The 21,638-nt window shown below is 43.0% G+C and overlaps 1 protein-coding gene and 1 long non-coding RNA gene across 3 annotated transcripts in view; one reads left to right on the top strand and one right to left on the bottom strand.

The window, feature by feature from the left end:
• Window positions 1–21,638, top strand: part of LOC144101708 (BEN domain-containing protein 5-like) — a 146,331-nt gene that overhangs the window by 90,695 nt on the left and 33,998 nt on the right. The window lies entirely within an intron of this gene.
• On the bottom strand, window positions 7,680–10,704 carry LOC144101711 (uncharacterized). Its single transcript, XR_013308036.1, has 2 exons — window positions 10,615–10,704; window positions 7,680–7,871 (listed from the first exon to the last, which is right to left on the bottom strand). It is a non-coding gene; the product is annotated as an uncharacterized LOC144101711 (long non-coding RNA).

Here is a 21,638-nt window from a genome sequence, read left to right on the forward strand (position 1 = left end):
CTCATTCGTCTAATGTTAGACAATGGACAACAGCGTCGCTGTTCTGAGAATGTGATCGATGCTCCTTATCTTTTGGCTTCGGCAGCGTCGCTGCTCTGAGAATGCGGTCGGTGCACCTTATCTTGGATATGGTGGCGTCTCTTAGACAATGGAGAAGTGTTCAATGGCGTCACTCTACCCCCTTGACACTTTTTCTGAGAAACGGCACCTTATCTCTCACGACGTGAACTTGACAATCTCATATCTCCCCACTTGCGAGAACAATGCAAATATGGACAAGGTCGTGAGCGCACATGGAAGAGTTCCTGTTGCTGGGCGATACTATGTTGCCGGGGAGGCGTCAGAGCCAGAGCACGTGTTCTTATATTTAGTAATTAGGCCTAAAACAATTGCACGGGCATTTTCCACACACGGATCATTTGTGTACATGGAAAGGACACCCAAAAACAATTCATCTGCGCCCACATTTCCAGCTTTTTGATGTCGTTTTTTGGGTCGATGATGTAATTTGTGTCTGTTTTCCCAACAGCACGTGCCAGTCTATGTCCAATGCATTTGCACAGTTCATCATTTTGATTCTCTTGCTGGCAAATGCATTTCCAACCATCTAGAGGTTTGGGTGTTTTTCGATGACCTCCACTATGGCATCTACGTGAAGCCAATTCACTAAGAGGTTCGAGCATTTCCAACGATGGTGTACTTGAGAGCATCGCTTGCACGGGTTCTTTTGAGAAAATTTTATACGTGTCTAATATTGGCAAAGACAAGCAGCGAATGGTCGAGTCTTGTTTTGTCACCAGCTCGTATATTATATTCTCGAGTGAACACTATCGTGTCAATTTCAATGCAGCTATCCCATTCCACACATTTATATTTTTCGCAAACTCATATAAACACTCTGTGTGTATGTCAGTCATATCCAGCTCAAATGATCCCGAGTCAAACAAGAATCTTGACACTTGGGCAAATTGTATAAACCACATAATGCGGGTAGCACGTGCCTGCGCTTGAATGGTATTGGAATCACGTTTAATCTCACGGTCAACGTGGTATTGGGGCTTTGCGTGCAACCTTCAAACACAAGACACACCACGGCCCACACCTCGTGTTGCGATGAAATTGTCCGGTGGCAGCCTCTGCAACCGCTGGATATCAAACGTTCCACAAACTGGACAAATTTAACATATTTCAGACAAGCCGGTGCGGGTATCCGAAATGAATCCACAATGCGTTTCGTTTCGTGAAACGACTTTGCATTTTCACCAATCTTCTTTTCAGGACACACAAACTGTTTACCGCGTCTTCACAGTACTTTGTGAGCGCCGCAAAATTGGTAGTACACGCCTCGCAACACCCCTCTTTTTTTCGTTCTATGGACAAACATTTCAGTTTGTTAGCAAGGCTTGTGTCGTCATCGCAGCAATGTTCATTTTTGGCATTCGCCAAACAAATGTGTTTGGGATTCACGTGTACACTGGGAGCAGATTCCAACAGTTCACATAGGACACAACTTGACTTGGACAAACACACTGGATTGTCAAATTCGTGTGCACACGTGCTGTCGATGATGTGAAGTTTAAAGTCCGGGCCGATTTTCGCGCTGGGGGCAGATTTATGCCTCTGGATGAGAAATTGGCACGACGGTGACCGATCTGTCATTACACGCCCAAACCCTTCCACCATTTTGATGTCTTCTATGGATTCTGTGTGCTCGGTCAGACTCTGTTTCGCGGGCATATACTCCACCACATATTTCCCATTCACTATGGGTGCTTTTTGTGTTGTCACCGTAACCAAGGCCGGAACAGCATATTATCTTCAATGCATCCAATTCAATGGGCGTTGATGTCTGTTTGAAGATTGCATCAAACACATGATAACCCTGGTTGACATTGTGCATGTTTACAATGCATATTTTGCACCAGTCTTCCTTTAATGCTTGCCTCAGAGATGTCAATTCACTTTCCGTGATTGTTTCTTTGGGCGTTCCGCAGATAACTTCAATTGCCAATGGATAGGAGTCTGCATTGGGGAATTTGTTTTGCACATTTCTGTATACATCGTTATCCAGATCTATCACATTTACGATTTGTCCCACTGGAAACAATTTACTGTTTATATCCAGTAACGATGCCATATCTTATCGAGCAAACGTCGTTCCTATGGCATATGTATATAATGTTGTACACTCACGCGTCTAGAGCGCGTGGTTTTTTCAGAGTGCTAGCATGGAATGAATATTAATGAAATTAAACGAGTGATATATGTCTATAGTGTTCCAAATTCAGAGGTATTTCAAAAATATAATTTATTGAGTTCTAGCTTAATTAGAGAAAGAGGTATTAGTCAATAAAGGTCACGTGATCTCCAAATTTTGGCCCAGATGGCTCAACTCGATGTCTAAAATGTTCTGCTCGGTGATCTGATTCGTAACATAATTAGTTCTTTAGATATTAAGCATATTCGATTTGTTCTATATGGGTAGTGGCGAGCGGCTCGCCGCCGTGGGGTCAGATTGTATTTTAGCGAAAAACTCGAAAAACTTTTCAGCCTCGAAGCAAAATCGCATTTCAACCCCCAGGCAGCGAGCCGTCCGCCGCATACTAGGTTTTGTATTAGAAATGTGACGTCACAATAAGCTAAGCCTAATCATAATTAAATATTGACGTAATTACACAAGTGAGATATCTAGTTGCAAATTTTGTGCTGACTTCAAAGATATTTGCTCGGTCCTAGCATAATTAGTTAATTAATTATTACGCAATTAAGGTCACGTGACCACCAAATTTTGGCCCAGGGGGGCGAACTCGGTGTCTAAGATGTTCTACTGTAGATGCCGATTCCAAATATGCAAGTTGTAATTACGTGCAAGTTGTAATCGCGTTTCCAGCGAGGCTCGAAAACTTTTTCAGCCTCGGGGCAAAATCGCGTTTCAACCCCCCGGCGAGCGAGCCGCCCGCCGCCACCTACTAAAATTTTTCAGATTGTGACGTCACAGCCAGCTAAGCTTCATCATAATTAATTCTTGACGTAATTAAACAAGTGAGGTATCTATCTTGTTGCAAATTTTGCGCTGATTTCAGAAATGTAATTTGTTTGGTCCTAGCTTAATTAGGTGAATAGTTAGGACGTAATAAAATTTATATCCATATGTTTCTTTTGAGAACTCATGCCATCTCTAGGGTGCATTATTTGGTGTCAGCGCAGAGTTTGTCAGGCGCAGAGTTTCTCCAACGCGAAGTTGTGTGTGATATGTTAAACGTTTGGGCATTGCTTGGCTCCTGTGTCCTTTAATATCACGCGTTCGTGTCTGACTTGTGGTACCATATATTTGTGGTTATAAGTATCGACACCAAACACAAGAATACCAGTCTGAAATTATTTATTACCACCACATGATCAATCAATTCTATAGCAATCACCAGTTTCACACAATGTATACATTTCTCGCATACATATATACCACACCACATTAGTCAATGCTATAACAATTTACACAATGTTCACACAATTGTAAACATTTCTCACATGCAAAAGTCACCCAAGTTTCACACAAATGCATACATGTTCACACGCTTATAAACATTTCTCACATGCAAAAGTCACCCAAGGTTCACACAAATGCATACATGTTCACACGCTTATAAACATTTCTCACATGCAAAAGTCACCCAAGTTTCACACAAATGCATGTTCACACACATAATATATTTGCATTTGGACTTTTTCCGGTTGGTCTGGTGCAAATCTACCATTTTAGTGTCATTCCTCGATGACTTGGAATTCCCTCAAAGTATATTTTACACGAGTAGGCAGCAAACATTTTTCACATACATATAATAATACAACAAGTCACTCAGGTTTCACATAAATGCACGCATGTTCACATACATAGGACACTAATACATGTTACACAATATTATCACACACGCCCAGTCTTAATCCGCTTTGTGTATTTCCGTTTAGACCTTTTTGATTGGTCTGGCGCAAAGTCAACATTTTTCATTTTACTGCCATTCCTCGATGTTCCGGAATTTCCTCAAAGTATGTTTTCATACGAGGGTATGGCAGTGGATATGGGGGGCAGTTCGAGTCCAAACCCATCATTGGTAATGTGTTGCAATGGAGACGCTACGGGCGACGGGGACATGAAACACATCGGAGTCCCGACAGCGGACTCCGTGCTTGAATTTATAGTTTCTACACAATTGTCTGACACATCGGAGATTGGAGATACGATGGCTGTGTAGATTTCTTTGGTTGGGGTGGGGCATTCGGAAGGAGTGGGTTCTGTGATGTCGATGACACAAACCTCACTGTTTGCGGACTTTTTCTGTCTAATCGGTCCACTTTCAACGTTGTTGGTTGCAATGGAATCTTCCGTTGTCACCACATATGGTGGCGTGGCTTCTTTAAAGGGCAGCCTTGTCGATTCCATTTCAACAATTTGGGGAGATTCTGATGAGATATCGACAGGCGCGGGGTCCTTGGTCAAAAGCCCGCGAGCTTCCATTTCACGTGCTCGTTGTGCATGAGCCGTGTTTAGTTTGATATATGTGGCAACGCGCTGTCGTTGTGCATCAGTCATGAGTGGGTGTTTAGTTTGATATATTCGGCAACGCGCTGTCGTTGTGCATCAGTCATGAGTGGACTGGCAACACCAGTTCCATCCCCGTACTCTGTCTGTTGCTTTTGTGGCGACAGTGGAACCGACAGTGCGGGCATCTGAGCTCTTTTATGACACACTTCGCTGTCGTAGTGCTTAAGTTCCTCGTCGTGTTTCAATGACAACAGATAAATATTGAGAGTACTCACATCTCGGTTATAGGTGCTGCCAACAACATTCGGAACAGGTCGGAGGATGGTCTCGGGTTGTTGCTTGTTGTCTTTATAAATGGGGTCGGGGGTGACCACTTGCATGTCGTAAAGTGTGCATGACACTTGTCCGGATACGTTTTGTTTGAGTAGAGAAGATGTACAAATGTGCGTACTGATGTGTGAATATGGACAACCCATGGACACGTGCAGGCGTGCAACATTCTCTAGGTTGTACATCACGGCATTTGTTACATCACCCTCAAATGGCACGTACATGGCCGATGCAATGGACATGAAAGTGGGCCGATTGAAAAATTCGTCGGCAAACTTTTTGTTTTTGTCTGCATGTTGTGACACACACCGGTAAAATGATGTTAAATTCTGTGGTAGATCCTATGCAGGACTGTGAGCGCGGGAGTTTGGAGCATTCGTTGACTGTGTGCAGTTCTTCGGCGCTGTTTATGTGCATGCATGCGATAATTAAAATATTTTTTTTTGTCGCCCGCAATGTGTGGTTTTAATTTGTATAGCCGATCGGGCTCAATGTTATCTTTGTACATTGCGTCACACCTGTCTTTGAAGTTGTTTGAAATACACTCGTTTTTCATAAAATTTTTGGAATAAGATACATGGCTGCATATGTCTTCAAGAAGACTGAAAAGTTTGGAACTGACATACAAATCATTGGAGTATAACAGAATACCACCATTTGCGTATGTATATGTCATCACACTCAAGATGATTTGCATGAACAATTTAGACCTAATTTCAGATGCGACCCATTGTAGTGAACTATCGGAACATGTATCCAATGAATTAAAACACATGTAGCGGCACATGCGCTCGCACTGTTCTTTAGTGGCAGTTTCTAGTTCAATGGGGCATCTCGAAAAGACGTGTGGGTTGTTCTTCACGTTGGGCTGTTTCATCTTTGGGAGTAGGATGAACCAGTCAATATAACGCTTGTCAACTGTCAAGGGCCATCGCAATTCATCATTGGATTGCACTTTGTATAGTGCATTGCAACCCTCCACCAATGACCACCAATCAGACGGCTGCGACGCCGCGCCACGCTGTGCAAACTGCGAAGGCGAGCACGCTGCTTACTCAAGGTCTTGTCCTGCCTGGAAAAAAGAAAAGGAAATCATTACAATAAAGACAAAATATAATATCACTTTTAAAGAGGCAAGAAAGCGTTATGCAATGTCGCAAGGCACTTTCTCCTTAACACCCCACACAAACTTAGCCGATGTGGTGCGCGGGCGCGGCGCATCACACCGGTCTCAGGCACCTGCCCAGTTCACACCTAGTGAGGCTGAGGCAGGGCCATCCGCGCCCCTGGCAGATGCAGCGAAAGCTGCTATGCCACCCCCAACAACGGGCCGGCCGTCCTCCAAGTCGGCAGCCCGCAAGGCTTCCCCCGTTCGGGAGAAGTCTACCACCCCCTGCGGAACTCCAGCGCCTCCATGGAGGCGATGGATACAAGTCAAAGCTCGCCTCGGTCGCAACGGCGACGGGGCTCTCTTGACCGGAAAAAAGAAAAAAACCACGATAACAGGCCCTCAACAAGGAGGGACCTGAGGTCTCAAAACACTCCTCCTTAAAATAATCATTTCGTTCCTTATCCACTGGAACTGCCGTGGAATTTTAAATAACTACAGCGATGCAACAGATCTCTTACGCTCTATGTCTCCTGTAGCACTGTGCCTTCAGGAGACCAATTTGGGACCTTTACAAAAAATATTTTTAAGAATTATAAAGTCTTTCGCCGTGACCGTGAGCAGGCAGATAGGCTCTCTGGAGGTGTTGCTGTCGTTGTTAAGAGCGGTGTTGCAACACGTGAAATCCAGCTGCAGACGAATTATGAAGCCATTGCAGTCACCGTAATTAGCTTTAAAACAATTACCATATGTTCAGTATACCTTCAGCCACACCTCACAGTAACACTTATTGACCTAGAGTCACTTTTTAATCGGCTACCAGAGCCATATCTGGTAGTTGGGGATTTTAATGCACACTCCCCTTTCTGGGGGGGGGGTGAACAGACACACTAGGGGCCGTATATTAGATTGTGCAAAAATTTTTGCCTACTCAATACAGGCAAACCCACATATTGCTCTCCAGCCTCAGGAAAAATGAGTTGCATAGATTTATCTTTTAGCTCTTCTTCCGTTTTTACCGATTTTAAGTGGGATGTTCTCGATAACCGGTACGGAAGCGATCTTCCGGTAGTGATTAACTTTTCATCGCCACCATCAGTCACCCCTATTAAACCACGCCGTTGGAAACTACACCTAGCCGACTGGCAACTATTTAGAGAAAAGGCTAGCCTGGAGAAATTATTTTCAAACGGTCTTAACGTTGACGAACTGAATGAAATTTTTACAAGCTGCATTATTGCTGCTGCGTGCCAAGCTATTCCTCAATCGTCAGGAATAGTACGACAAAACAACAAGGTATGGTACACGCAGGAATGCCGGGAAGCAAAAAAGAAGGAAAATAAAGCTTGGGGAGTTTTTCGAAGATACCCAACTCAGGAGAACCTCATCAACTTTAAAAAAACGAGAGCAAAAGCTCGGTACATCCGCCGAAATGCCGAAAGAACATCATGGAGAAGCTACGTATCATGCATAAATAGTTCAGTTACGTCCAAAAACAAGTCGGAACAAGTCCACAAGTTTAACGGAAGCTTTTCGCCTTACACAATTCCTTTCTTAACAGCTCCAGGTACACAGACAAATATAGAGGAACAGGCAAACATCTTAGGAGAAAACTTCTCAAACATTTCTAGTTCTTCACACTACACAAACATTTTTAAAGCATAAACATGCAGTGGAGAAACATAGACTTCCAACAACGGGTTGCACAAAAGAACCGCACAATGGTTTAATAACACTCCAAGAAATAAACGAAGTTCTCTCGGCCGGAAAAAAGACAGCACCTGGCTCTGACAATATACATTACGAAATGCTAGCACATCTTTCCCAGCCATCTGTGGAGGCGCTCTTGAAGTTTTTTAACCAAGTGTGGGTGCTCGGAAGATTGCCGAAAGCCTGGAAGAAAGCAGTTATTGTACCATTCCTGAAATCTGGAAAACAACCAACATCCCCTACTAGTTACAGACCGATAGCCCTTACCAGCTGCCTTGCCAAATCATTCGAAAGTGTGCTGAATAAAAGACTAACTTTTCTGCTTGAATCTCTTGAACTTATTGACACCCATCAGTGTGGTTTTAAGAAAGCATGCTCAACAACAGACCACTTACCTCGCCTGGAAAATACTGTCCGAGAGGCTTTTATACATAGATAGCACTGTCTTGCCGTCTTTTTTGACCTCGAGAAAGCATACGACACCACCTGGAGGTTCGGCCTCCTTCGTGACTTAGCAGATCTTGGCATCCGTGGCAGGATGTTGAACTGCCTGAAGGACTTCCTTTCCGACCGCTCATTTCAAGTGCGCCTAGGATCAACCCTGTCCAGGGGCTTCGTTCAAGAGAACGGGGTTCCTCAGGGGTGTATTTTGAGCACGACATTGTTTGTTATAAAAGTAAATTTCATAGCCAAAGTAATTCCGAAGGCCATTATGTATTCCGTCTATGTTGACGATCTGCAAATAGCCTGCACATCCTCAAACCAGGTAACATGCGAGAGACAAATACAGCTGACAATGGATAAACTGGTGACCTGGGCAGACGAGAACGGTTTCCGGTTTTCCACACAGAAAACCGTGGCCATTCTTTTCTCTATTAAGCGAGGCTTACAGGCCGACCCATTTATACACCTGAACAAAACACAGCTACCGGTGAAAAATGAGCACAAATTCTTAGGCGTAACCTTTGACAAAAAGCTCACTTTCCTGCCTCATATAAATGCACTGAAAAAGAAAGCCTCCCGATCCCTCAACATACTCAAAGTACTGTCACGAAAACATTGGGGTGCCGACAGGACATGCCTTCTAAAAATTTACCGCTCTGTAGTACGCTCTACCCTTGATTATGGATGTATAGTGTATGGGTCAGCGAGACCATCATATTTTAAACGACTAGATACAGTGCATAACTTGGGTTTGCGTCTCTCCACTGGTGCTTACAGGACATCACCAATTAACAGTCTTTATGTAGAAACCAACGAACCGTCACTCGAGGACCGAAGAACCATGCTCACTTGCTCGTACGTTTTAAAAATCCGTTCGCTTCCCAAACACCTATGTTACCGCATAGCCACAAAGTGCCCATCAAGAACACTTTTTAACAACAAACCACAAGCTATCAGGCCACTCCTCTTGCGTTTTGAAGAGATGTGTCAAAACCTCGGCATACTGGACACATTACCTGCCATTGCTCGAAGACGAGCTCCACTTCCTCCATGGCACAATTTTCCGGCAATCTGTGATTTTACCCTTACGCAGTTCCAAAAAAAAAATCCAAAGCAACATATAGTACAGTAATTCCTTGCACTCGAAGAAAAATACAGTAGTTTTAAGGACTTTTACACTGATGGTTCAAAAACGAATGTTCACGTAGGAAGCGCAGTGGTGCGAGGAAATTCGGAGACGGCAATGCGACTTCCACAGTGCGCATCCATCTTCAGCGCAGAATGTTACGCAGTATGTGTGGCAACAAAAAAATATTAAATGAGAACCTCAAAAACACTATTATTTACACAGACTCTTTAAGTGTACTTACAGCCCTCCACTCTAGAAACGCAACCACTCCCATACTTGGGGACATCATACACAACATAGTAACAGCAACAGCTCGAGGACAAAACATTAAACTCTGCTGGGTCCCGAGCCACGTCGGAATAAAAGGAAATGAGAGAGCAGATTTGCGTGCCGCTGATGATCGGGGCAAGGAAATAAAAAAGTAGATATACCCTTTAATGACTGCATGAAATTAGTTCAACAGAAATTAAGACAAAAATGGCAGTCGCGTTGGAACAGCGAAGTGAATAATAAACTGCATTTTGTAAAACCAGTTTTGGGTGAATTTAGGTCATGTGTGCACCAGGAACGTTTTAAAGAAGTGGTTTTATGCCGTCTGCGAATAGGCCTCACGCACCTCACGCACAACTTCCTGCCAACAAAACAGGATAAACCTGGTTGCGAGGAATGCGGAGAACTTACTGTTAACCACATTTTATTCTCATGTATGAAACTAGAAAAACTAAGAAAAAAGTACTTCACTCAATTTTATCATGAATACATTCCTTTTCACCCAACATTTCTCTTAGCTGATAATGCCATTGTTAACATACCCTCCGTTTTTAGCTTTTTAAAAGCAGCGGGCGTCCTCGAAAAACTGTAATTTTTGAACCACTGGTTCCCTTTATTACATGATACACCTCAGCCACTTTCTCATACCTGAGAAGTAGGCTGAGGCTTTTTATTTGATTGGTTGGGAGCCTCAGGATCCTTGCCTTAGCCAAGGATAGACGCTAAGGCTGCCTGACATTCTTTAAGGCTTTTACCATTAGCGATTTCCAAATTTCTTCTCTTCTTTTACTAGGCAGCACAATGTCTTTAGGTCATCTACGCCATCGGCATTTTTTGATATTCGTAAACATTCTACAGAAAGCCAATTCTACACCTTGAGTTGGGCGCATGATGGCCTAGCTGCCTATGTGCCATAAAACCCAACACACAACAGCAACAACACGCAACAGATGAGCGCCAAAGGTGCGAGCGTCGACCCTGCATCACAAACATAAACATTTGCATTCAGCATCACAAACATAAACATTTGCATTCTTATATTTGTATACTGTTATATAATCAAAATTAAATGTTAAAACTTACATGGTATATCATTTTCAAATTCCATGAAATACGCCAGCAAATCGTCGGTAGACGATACTTGTTGAGACATGGTGGAATCTTGCTAACTCAATGCAGCCCTTAATCTATCCTTAAGTCGCGAAGTCTCGTATATATATATAGCACGAACGGGTGATGTCGCTGCGGTAGTGGCGACCAATCATCCGAGAGAAAAACGCCCCATAGAAATGTCATCTAAAGCCACGAGCAGCGACCCGCCTATACAATAAAAGCATGCATTATGCCGGAGCGAGGCCAGACATGTCGTCGCTACTGTAAGGCGTAGCAACAACCCCAGTCTCGCCACAAGACAAATTACAGGCGGTCGCGAAGGCGGTCTCATATATGTCATTGTCTCCAAGAAATGCGAAAGGCGGCAACAGGACTAGTCTAGACGGTCGTATAAAATGTCGCCGATAAAGGTCATCGAAATGTGAGCGCGTTCATGTTAATGCGGATTCTATACAAATGTCAACGAAGATGGATGATGGGGGCGGGATGACAGAAACAAGTCTGGCCCGAAAAAATATGCACCGACGGCGCCGCGAAGATATGCCAATGTCCCCAAGAAATGCGAAGGGTAGCAACAAGACTAGTCTAGTCTACACGTTAGTCAGTCGTATAGAATTGCTGCTAAATGTTATCGAAAAAGAAGTGGAAGACTACAAAGGCTGCAAAGTCTAAGGGCAAGCGCCGTACTGCCAAGACCCGGCGACGGACCCGCAAGAACGTTCCTGTGTATGGTTTTTACTTCTAAGACGAACATTAAATAAACGGTATTAACACCACATCAAATGTGCAATGTGGCTTAATCACACACAAACACCAGAATTGCAGATGTCATCAATCTTTATTCAACACTCTCCACATCCAGGCTATTGACATTGAGGGTCATACACAGATCCAATAAACAAAACAAAGCCATTCAACTCAATCACAAACATGAATGGCGATGTCACATAGAACTTTTCCTTGATGCTTATGCCATCAGCAACATCACACTGTAGCAGCAGCAGCTTTCGTGCTGACTTCATCCACCAACACAACAGTTTGATGCAAAACGGATGCAACCCACAAGTCTTGTTTTCCAGATGCAAACATTCCAGATATATCAGCACTACATTCGTTAAATACACGCTCAATGCCCATCTTGTTCAGAGCAGGAATCAGTTGCACGGTCGGAGATTACAATTTCATGACCGGTAACATCACTTCAACATCGGCACGTCGCACAACGTTCTCCTTCATATATCTAGGATTCATAAGAGTCGGAATTTTGCTGCAATGTTCCAAAACACATTCTTCGATGTCAGACAACCTATATACATTGTCGGGACATATAACATACATACAGCCATTATTGTCCCTATATGGCAACCTAATAACAGCATTTTGACATTTCTATTGACATAACTTTTCTCGGTCTTCATCATCTTTACCAGCTTGTGCACTCCATCGCGTATGTAAAATCTTCCAGTGTCGGTATCGTTGGGGTCGAAGGGGTACATCCATTTAGCCTCAAAATACACTGCATTTATTAACATCAGTGGCCTGGAAATGTGGTCGCTTTGAGTCTTTGACGTAATCAGACCACGAGTTTTGTCGTTTATCCATTGGTTCACGACGGCAGCACAGTCCGCATTTTTATCCATATCCATCGGCACTATGTCAGTCCCAAACGTACAGCGCAAAACGTTTTCGTACACTTCACTCAATGGCATATATCTACTGTCCACAAAAGCGCCGCTAGAAATGCACATATGTTCGTCCAGTGCCAGTACCTTTTCATACACTTTCATACGGGCGTCGCACTCTTTATCGGTCGTTTCGTCGTCATCACAAATGTCCGTCTGCGCATCTGCCGGCGATGGCCTGGGGTGCAATACATCCAGTAGCTCTTTCTTCGTCCGACCTTTGGTTGCATACATCAGTGCAGCGAGAGCCAGGTAAACGTTGACGGGCGAGGTGCCCAAGTTGGTGTCTTCGGAGAGAGAGAGAGAGAGAAAAACATTATTGTCCAGAGGAAATCGGGGCATGCCCCTGGGTCCCCGCACGACCCCACTTCACTCAAGTGTTTATGTCCCTAAGGTCCATAACACTGGCAGCCCGGCCTGTGGCGATGGTCTGCACGGCCGGGTCCTCTGAGTGCAGCAGGGTCTCCCAGTCCTCCCAGGTCTTGAGGTCCTCTAGGCCGCGCGGAGGTCTTCGGAAACATTCCACTTGTTACCGCCGCCGAGCAATTGCAGTTGCTTGAATAGATGAGCACCAAAGGCACTGACAATGTTTCTCGCCTCCATCGTGCGTCCGTACAGCACAGTCGCAATCTTCTGCCGTTAGACGAACGATAACCGCGTTGCGCAAAAAAAGAGAGAAGGAGAACGAGAGCGCAGTCAGACAATAGCCATTCGCGCGCTTCTCTCATAATCTTCCCTCTCTCGCATTCACCATTCCTCCATTATTGACGTTGTCTTGCCAGATGTCCAGTCGTTCCCATCGGTAAAAAGAGCACCGATCAGTCCATACAGGATCCCTGGTTAGTACTTCATTGTTTGTCAGCATAATAATAGGGGTCCTATATATTTCTACATAGTCCTCATATTTCTTATTTACTGACAATGTATCACCTCCAAGAAGCATATTTAGTTTCGTAGGCGCTCGCTTCGATGTTTGGTTCATTCCAAAGAATCACGCGGCGGCTATCACAGTCCTGAAATGGGGAACTTGTGTTTCTATTAAAATTTCCCATTTGACCTGTATGCAGATAAAATGTTCTAATTGCATCAAAAACGTAATTTTTTCCTGAGCTAGGAGCAGAAATTACGTAAATGCAATTTTTCTTTGGTAATAACTTCTCCATAACTTGATATACCTCATTAACAAACTGCTTGATGTTTCCCTTTGTTTGGATATCAAGTATTTTCTCTACCATAACCATACCCTCTGGTACAGACAGGTAAGTTGTCATAGGAACAAACACCGGATTTGGCTGCACAGTATCATAGTGATGAACAAAGTCATCAAAAGACCAGTAGCATAACTCAGTTTTCCAACGCCTGACAGCTAGGTTATATTCGCTGTCTACAGCTGAATATCCTGCTACTGGGCTTTGCACCCATTCCAATACTCTACAACTAGACTTTGGAGGTGAGACACAAATTACTTTAAGAAACTTGTAAATGCTGTTCACCGTAGTGTCCTGACTACGTTTACGGGGAGCTTCTAAAGCATTTGATTCATAGTCAGTTCGTTCAGAGCTTGTAGGAATGCTTGGAAGGTTTGGGGGTTCGTTCTGTCTCCAATCTCCACACAATACTTGAGCAGCAGCGGGCCAAATTGGCTCCCAGGTGGATGATTCTGATGGTCCCAGAACTTCACCTGCATATTAAAACACTATTAGAACCAACATTATAAATAAAATTAAAATACATTACCTCTAGGAAGTGTGATGTCGACGGGAGCACAGGCGACTTCAAATAAACACAGCTGCCTGGGACTACGCAACAGATATTCAATGAAGTTTCTGAAGTGTTCTTCGGTAAGCACTCTCCAAGCTCGAGATGGTCGACTTCGTCTCTTGATTCCGATACCTTGCAAGGGTTTTCATCGGCAACAGTTGCTTGCCCAAGGACAGACGTGGACAATGTGGGCATGTCTGTCAGCTCCGTATCCATACTGTTCACTAATGAGTCTCGCGGTCTCGATAGCTTCAGGTCTGGAGGGTAATGAGCCAGGTAGCTCTAACTGGTGAGCAGGACCATCGCGTCTATGAATTGTAATGATCCACAATCCGTTTGGCTTTCTGGTGTTACTGAGGTGGTCCAGTAACATATTAACTCTTCGACCATCCGGGTCTGGCAATATGTCGTGTATAACACGTTGTGTTCCACTAACGATTGCATTACAGTGAGAATACAATTCTCGTAGGCTTCTTCCGCTCCAGATTCCGTTTCTCCAAAACATTCCATGAGTTTGTGAAGACTGAAGTATACGATTTTGAGCATCTCTGCCCACATTTTTTTCCTCTTCTGGAATTTCCGCTTTACGATTTTTACTAAAATAATTTCGAATATTTTTTCTTGCTTCTTGTTTAGAATTGCTATCACGAACAACTTTTCTCAATTTTGGATACTGTACTCCTAAAGCAGTTTCTAAAATATACTTTCCACCGATACCTATTGTTCCTAACCAAGCGTGAGGGTGTTTTTTTCCTTCTTCAAAAGTTTTAGAAATCAATTCTAAATCTGCAGTACGAACAATGGAAGGGTCACCTTCTTTTTCTGCTCGGGCGTACTCGAGATCGGGTTGCTTAACAAACTCGTCGTCTACGTCCGTTGGGCTATCAGCAGTAAGAGCGTTTCCAGGGCCAAACCAGTTGTGTCCACGCAGCACGGGCATCTCAAGTGAACTGATAACGGATCGCCTTATATACCCTGTCGATGCAGAACCGTCGTTTCTCCAACCTACGCGACCGTCCCGACCGTAAGCGAACCCACTTCAGATAAGAGCCACTTGAGACGGGCTGCCAAGGACGCTCCTGATAACGACTCGTACGATGCAGACTGACTGCTGGAACGGCAACCACATAGTGGCACCATCCACCTATCGCATACAACCATCGCAGTCACCATTCCCTCTCACACATTTTGCGCTTTCCCAATGACACACCAAGAGCTAACGTGGATGCGCAACTCTGAAGTCACGTGGACTGGGATTTTGAATGGACGATATGTCGGCGACATCAATGGGACGCAAGTATCGGCACCGTCTTCGATAAAATTATATAATTTAAGAATACCCCAGAGTACTGTGGACATTGCAGCTGCTGTAATAGGGAATCTCTTTGGCAAGACGCGCATGGACATGAATTTCGGCTACTACTTTGGAGTTCCACACATGCGTGCCAAAAGAGTCATTGAGTTATGTGGCCTTCACTCCACATCGAGAGGAAGTGTGGTTTAGTTGTGCATGCGACGTGTTTCCAATGGATGTCGTCTTTGCCGGAAATATGCACCTGGATAACACCGGCAATTATTATGCAAATAAAAGTAGCGCGTGCGAAGGACTGACATAAAGGGGCGTCGTGACCAATTACAGACGACCATTAACTGGTGTTGAAATAGAATTGTGGAGTGTGCCACTGACAAGCATCGATTGGTCCATATTTTCAAAAAATATACAGTGCAATGCCACCCGTACGTGCCGAGTTGTTTCAACGGCTGCACGCCCGAAAAAAGCGTGTCCGAGCGATTGAGTCATCTGATGACTGTAAACGCAACCGACCAGTCAAAGGTATACATTTGTCAGTCGTTACTCCAACACAAAGTAATGTCAAATCCGTCTAAAAACTGGGTGGACAGATTCGTATCCACAATTTCAAAAGCCAACCAATATATGACGGAGATGACTGCACGTGTCAGAGCTAGGTACCACATTCCGCTGGATGAAGAGGGAACCGACAGAGAAGCGGATGCCGCCGAACTCAATCCCAAGGATTACACCATACATTGTGTACGAATGTGCAGTGAACATAGCTGTGCGTGGGAAACTTTCGATGGTCGCAAGTGGGACTGTTGCAAGTACGAGTATGCAGGAGGATTCAAGATGGCCATGGCAGGAAACACCTTCTACAAGAAACAACCCGCAGCTTCAACTTCTTCGCGCCCCGCGCCATCTATAATGGGTGCCTTGTTTGACTTTACATCGATGTACCCCTCTGTTTTGGTGCAATTCCCCGACTTGTGTGCATCCCCGGGCCAAACTGTTACAAGCCATTACTTAAAACAGCATTTGTACCTTGCATCGACAAATGCCACCTTAAAGGGTGAAATGAAAAAGCATGCAAACAGTTCGATAGGGTGCATGGCTGCATACAAAAACAATGCATTTACTTGTATTCAAAACAGAACAGTTGCGGCATCGACCTGTCGCATAGCGAGAAGGGCTTTGTACCTAACGCGTGCACTATGCGAAACATACTGTGATGTCAAGTGTGTCTATGCCGACACAGATTCACTAATTCTGCTGAAAATGCACGGCCTGACCGACAAACAATATTGGGTTGATGTCCTAAACGCAATTAACACCGAATGGTTGCCTGTCATATTTGGCTGTTCCGACACCACAACTCCCACCAAATCGGATGGTACAATCGCTTTAAAATCTAAATGTGCCGTCTCAATGAAGTTGGATGTCTTTATCAGGGCGAGTGGTGTGCATATTATAAAGAAGGGAGAGTATAAACTTCTTGGGTAATTGTTTGTTTGACTTTTAATGTATACTTTGCCCACTGCACATAACTTGATGTAATGTTTATATAAATAATGTGTTTAATACCTTGTTTTTACTGTTTGTTGCATATGCGTGCCTTAAATGTGTCATACAAGCGATACGATGTGGTACAATGTAAATAAAGTTGTTGCGTTACACATACAAGTCCCCCCGGTGTCGGGGGGACTACCATTTCTTACACCATATAAGCGTTGTATAATCAATGCTCACGATATCTAGACAAATTATCGAAATATTCTTAAATGATCAGTTCGGGGGTAAAATCCCACAAAATAGTCATTTAAGGTACTCTACCCAAACACATGTGATATTTCACAAACGGCGAAAAATATTTCAGTCAAAATCTAATATGGTTTACACAAGACCATCTACATGTAGCAGCAATAGTTTAAACATATCCTATCGTGTGGTTTTTCACAATTTGAACATCTATGTTTCGAAAATATAACAATCTACACGATAGAAATTTGTAATAGAAAATAATATTGGTAGTTCAGATATTCCGTGTTATTGCAAAATTTTACACCGTTTTTTAAAAAAAACGCACGTGGTTGCTTAGAGTGTGTGAAATGTACTTTTAGGCACCGAAATCGCACAAATTATCATTTAGGCACAAAAACTGTTCACCTGGCGTACTTTTCCGCAAAATGCATGTTAAACGAAAATAAACGCATGTATCATAATATTTTCACGTCCCCTATCCACTACACAAACTCCATCGCCAAAATATTATTTTCGATTCCACAAACTTTCGCGCTTTATTACCGTGCGACAAAAATGTTACAGAAATCCAACTAAAACATAATAAAACGCCGCATAACACATGTGCATGTACACTTTTATGAAATTCTATCGTGTAGTTTTCGAGATAGTCATCAAAAATTTGATTCCTTAAATGACCGTTTTGTGCGTTATAACCATCAATTTGATCATTTAAGCACAAAAACGAAAACTCGAAATATCTCTGAAACTGTGAATTGTGCAATTTTGTACACGGGAACGTTTTTTGTTTCACAACAAATCCGATCTGCTGATACAATTTGTTTTCCTTATACTCTCGTCGTTTACGAGATACAGCAGGTAACCGAATATAGCAATAAATTAAAAAATCCACTCGATAGGTTTCGATAAAAACTTTTATATATCATCCTTATAGGGTACTGTAACCAAAAATATTTTTTTCAACGCCGAGAATATCCACATTGTTTAGATATTTTGCATTTTACGGAAAAAAAATCCGACTTATTAAATGATCAAAATTGGCCTTAAACGCACCAAAAATGATGTTTAAGCATTTTTGTGGTCCCCTCAAACTCTGAGCCCTAACATCTTCGCGGTCGCTTGGCTTGGAACTATTGGTATTGGAGGGAAATACATATTAGAAAGTGTTATTGGAGTACAGTATCCTAAGTTAAAACAAATTGTTAAAGATAGTACGTCTAAAGGACAAGCTCGAAAAAATATTAGAAGTTATTTTAGTAAAGTTGTAAAAGACTATCGGTTAAAACAATCTTTTAAACAGTATAGTAAAAAATTATTAAATCAAAAAGAAATTGATATGACTAAACGAAAAGCAGAAGAGATAAGTGATGTACATATGTTAGAAGAAAGTGATGCAGGATATTCAACAACAGGAGGTATGGTAGTAAATCAAATTATGAGAAATCCAAGTTTAAAAAGTGAAACTTATAAATTTAAAAATACGTTTCAAGTATATACTGGCGGTTATAGATTTGAATATGAAACTATTCAAAGTGTTATGCATACATTATTGTTAAATGATTCAAGTCAACATTATTTCCTTAAAACTCCTCTTGCTGCATTAAATCCTAATAATTTGTTTTTTTATTAGTCAAGGACAGTTTAGTGATCTTCCTGATAGAACTTTCGCTAAATCTTGTAATATAAAAGTAACTCCTTTAGGATATAGATTACCTTTTGCTACTAATCAAACAAATACTGGCTATGCGAACAGTCAATTGGTTGTACAAATTGCAAGTGCGATTGGGTTAGATACTGTATATAATACTTTTGATCTTGCATATAAATAGACAGCTGATGATGAAACTAAACCAGCTATAGACGATACTGAATTTATTTGGGCACGTTTGCGCAGAATGATTTGGGGAGATAAAACAAGTGAAGATCCATCAAATGTTCCTTGTGTAACTGGTATTCCTAGACATTTCAATAATTATACAATGATTGTTTGCCCTAAAGATGATTCATTAATATTGAATAAACATTTAAATATTATGGATATGAATATTGAAAAGGGAACACCAATTATAAATTATCATCATGATTTTAAATTTGCTCCAATTAAAAACTGGTATCAACCACCAACTTATGATTCCCAATGGGGTCCTTGTAATTTTCAAAAAGCAAATTATACTTATATCAAAGGAAATTAAATGAGTAATCAGGTAAGTGATGATGAAAAAGCTACTTTAAATGATACTATTTTTAGTTATGAAGTATGTATTGAAAAAGCAGCATATGCAAAACATCCTTTAATGAATATGATGGCACCATATGCACCACCATTAATTCATTTTGGTGTTTTACCAGTTCAAACTAACACACCTTTAGCTCCAACAGCATCTTTTGCTGCAGTATGTGGCATATGGGAAATAGAATGTGAACTTGAAGTTTAATTCCATTGGAGTTATGATTATGCTATGTCATCAACGCATCCATCAAAGGATACGTACTTTCAACCTAAGCATGCACCATACCCTGGTGGTATTTATACTGGACTTCCATGTGTTCGTTGTGGCTAAACATATAATTAGACGTAGGCAATTCGTGCACCCTTTCATGCATCTTCCAGACATTATAACTAGGGGAGCAACCATAGTCAGATATTGGAATGCTCACTTGTCCAGTGTGGGGGTAGTTGTGGTCAATAATAAACTAGATTCAAACTGCCTTCGCCGTTTTAAGGCATTAATGAAACAATATATCCACAAGCTCTCGCAATGTAATCAAACTGTCGAAATTTTAGAAAACGTGATTCCATATTTGCCACCCTTTGAATTTGTGGGTGCTTCTGACGGTTTTGAACCTTGCGGCACGTATGTGACGCGTTCGGGTTGTATTTATTCTCCGTATATTAAACCATGGGAAGTAGACTGTCCCATGCCCGCTGTGGGATGTACGGACATAACGTTAATAGACAGCAACATATATCCGATCCCGCTATTTCACGCGACGAATGCTCATTGCTCTTAGCTGATAATGCCATTGTTAACATACCCTCCGTTTTTAGCTTTTTAAAAGCAGCGGGCGTCCTCGAAAAACTGTAATTTTTGAACCACTGGTTCCCTTTATTACATGATACACCTCAGCCACTTTCTCATTCCTGAGAAGTAGGCTGAGGCTTTTTATTTGATTGGTTGGGAGCCTCAGGATCCTTGCCTAGCCAAGGATAGCCGCTAAGGCTGCCTGACCTTCTTTACCGCTTTTACCATTACCGATTTCCAAATTTCTTCTCTTCTTTTACTAGGCAGCACAATGTTTTTAGGTCATCTACGCCATCGGCATTTTTTGATATTCGTAAACATTCTACAGAAAGCCAATTCTACACCTTGAGTTTGGCGCATGATGGCCTTAGCTGCCTATGTGCCATAAAACCCAACACCCAACCCAACCCAATCCATTTTATTTTATTTATTTTATTTTATTTTATTTATTTTAATTATTTTATTTGCTTTTCTTCCCATTCTTTCTGGTTTGCGGTCGTTTAATTGGAATTGCACCATTTTCGCTGCTGCTCGTAGATGCCCCCTCGTTTATAGCTGTACGTTTGGTTGGTTTGGTTGCTCCACCACTTCCACTGCTGCTCGTAGACGCTCCCTCATTTATGGCTGTACGTTTGGTTGGCTTGGTTGTTCCACCATTTCCTCCCCGCAGGGGGGCGCCTGCAGCTTGCAGGCGTTGCGACGGTGAGTGGCGACACCGCGGGTTCCCGAGCATCCGCAGGGACATCCCCGCAAGGGGATGATGGTGAACTGTGCATCACCACGGACCCGAGCACCCGCGCCTCGCCGTGCGTGGCATCGCCGTGTCCGGGGAAAAGGGGATCCTGGTGGTTGAGCCGATGCCGAGCGTTTGGACCCTTAAGGCCCCTTGGCGGAGGCAACACACCACTTTGGCCCCAGCTTCCTGCAGACGGCACCTCCGGCCTGACCCGACCGGGGGGAATCGGCAGTCGCCTTTTCCTATCCTCCCCTCCATCTTTTACTTTTCTATCTTCTTTCTCACAACTCTCCTATCCCCTACTCACTTCTTGGTTTCTCCTTTTTCCTGGCGGCGAGGGTTAACCTTGTGTGACGAACTACCCTGAGTTGCGTCATATTCGGTTATAGTTGCGGTGTACAGCTGACGCGGGCAGGCCTTGCTTGCAACCGTCTGTCCCGTCCCCATGTTGGGCTCCGTGGTGGGTGGCTGCCACCGCAGCCGAAAAACAACTTTTTTTTATGGATCCCATTCCTTCAAGAAATGATCGCCCTCATAAACGAGGGCGGACCGATGCCACTACGCAGTTCCTGCATAAAACAAAAGAAGTTTTCCCTAGGTACCATGTCGTACATAGTGAAAATCTAGATCAACCAGCTAGGAAAATGTCCCCATTCATTGTTTCTAAATCTCTTACCGACGCCCTGGGCCTTGGCTACAAGGTGACGAAGCTAGCCAGTGGCGACCTACTCCTCCAA

Source organism: Amblyomma americanum, chromosome 8 (genome assembly GCF_052857255.1).
Source record: "Amblyomma americanum isolate KBUSLIRL-KWMA chromosome 8, ASM5285725v1, whole genome shotgun sequence".
Lineage (NCBI taxonomy): Eukaryota > Metazoa > Arthropoda > Arachnida > Ixodida > Ixodidae > Amblyomma > Amblyomma americanum.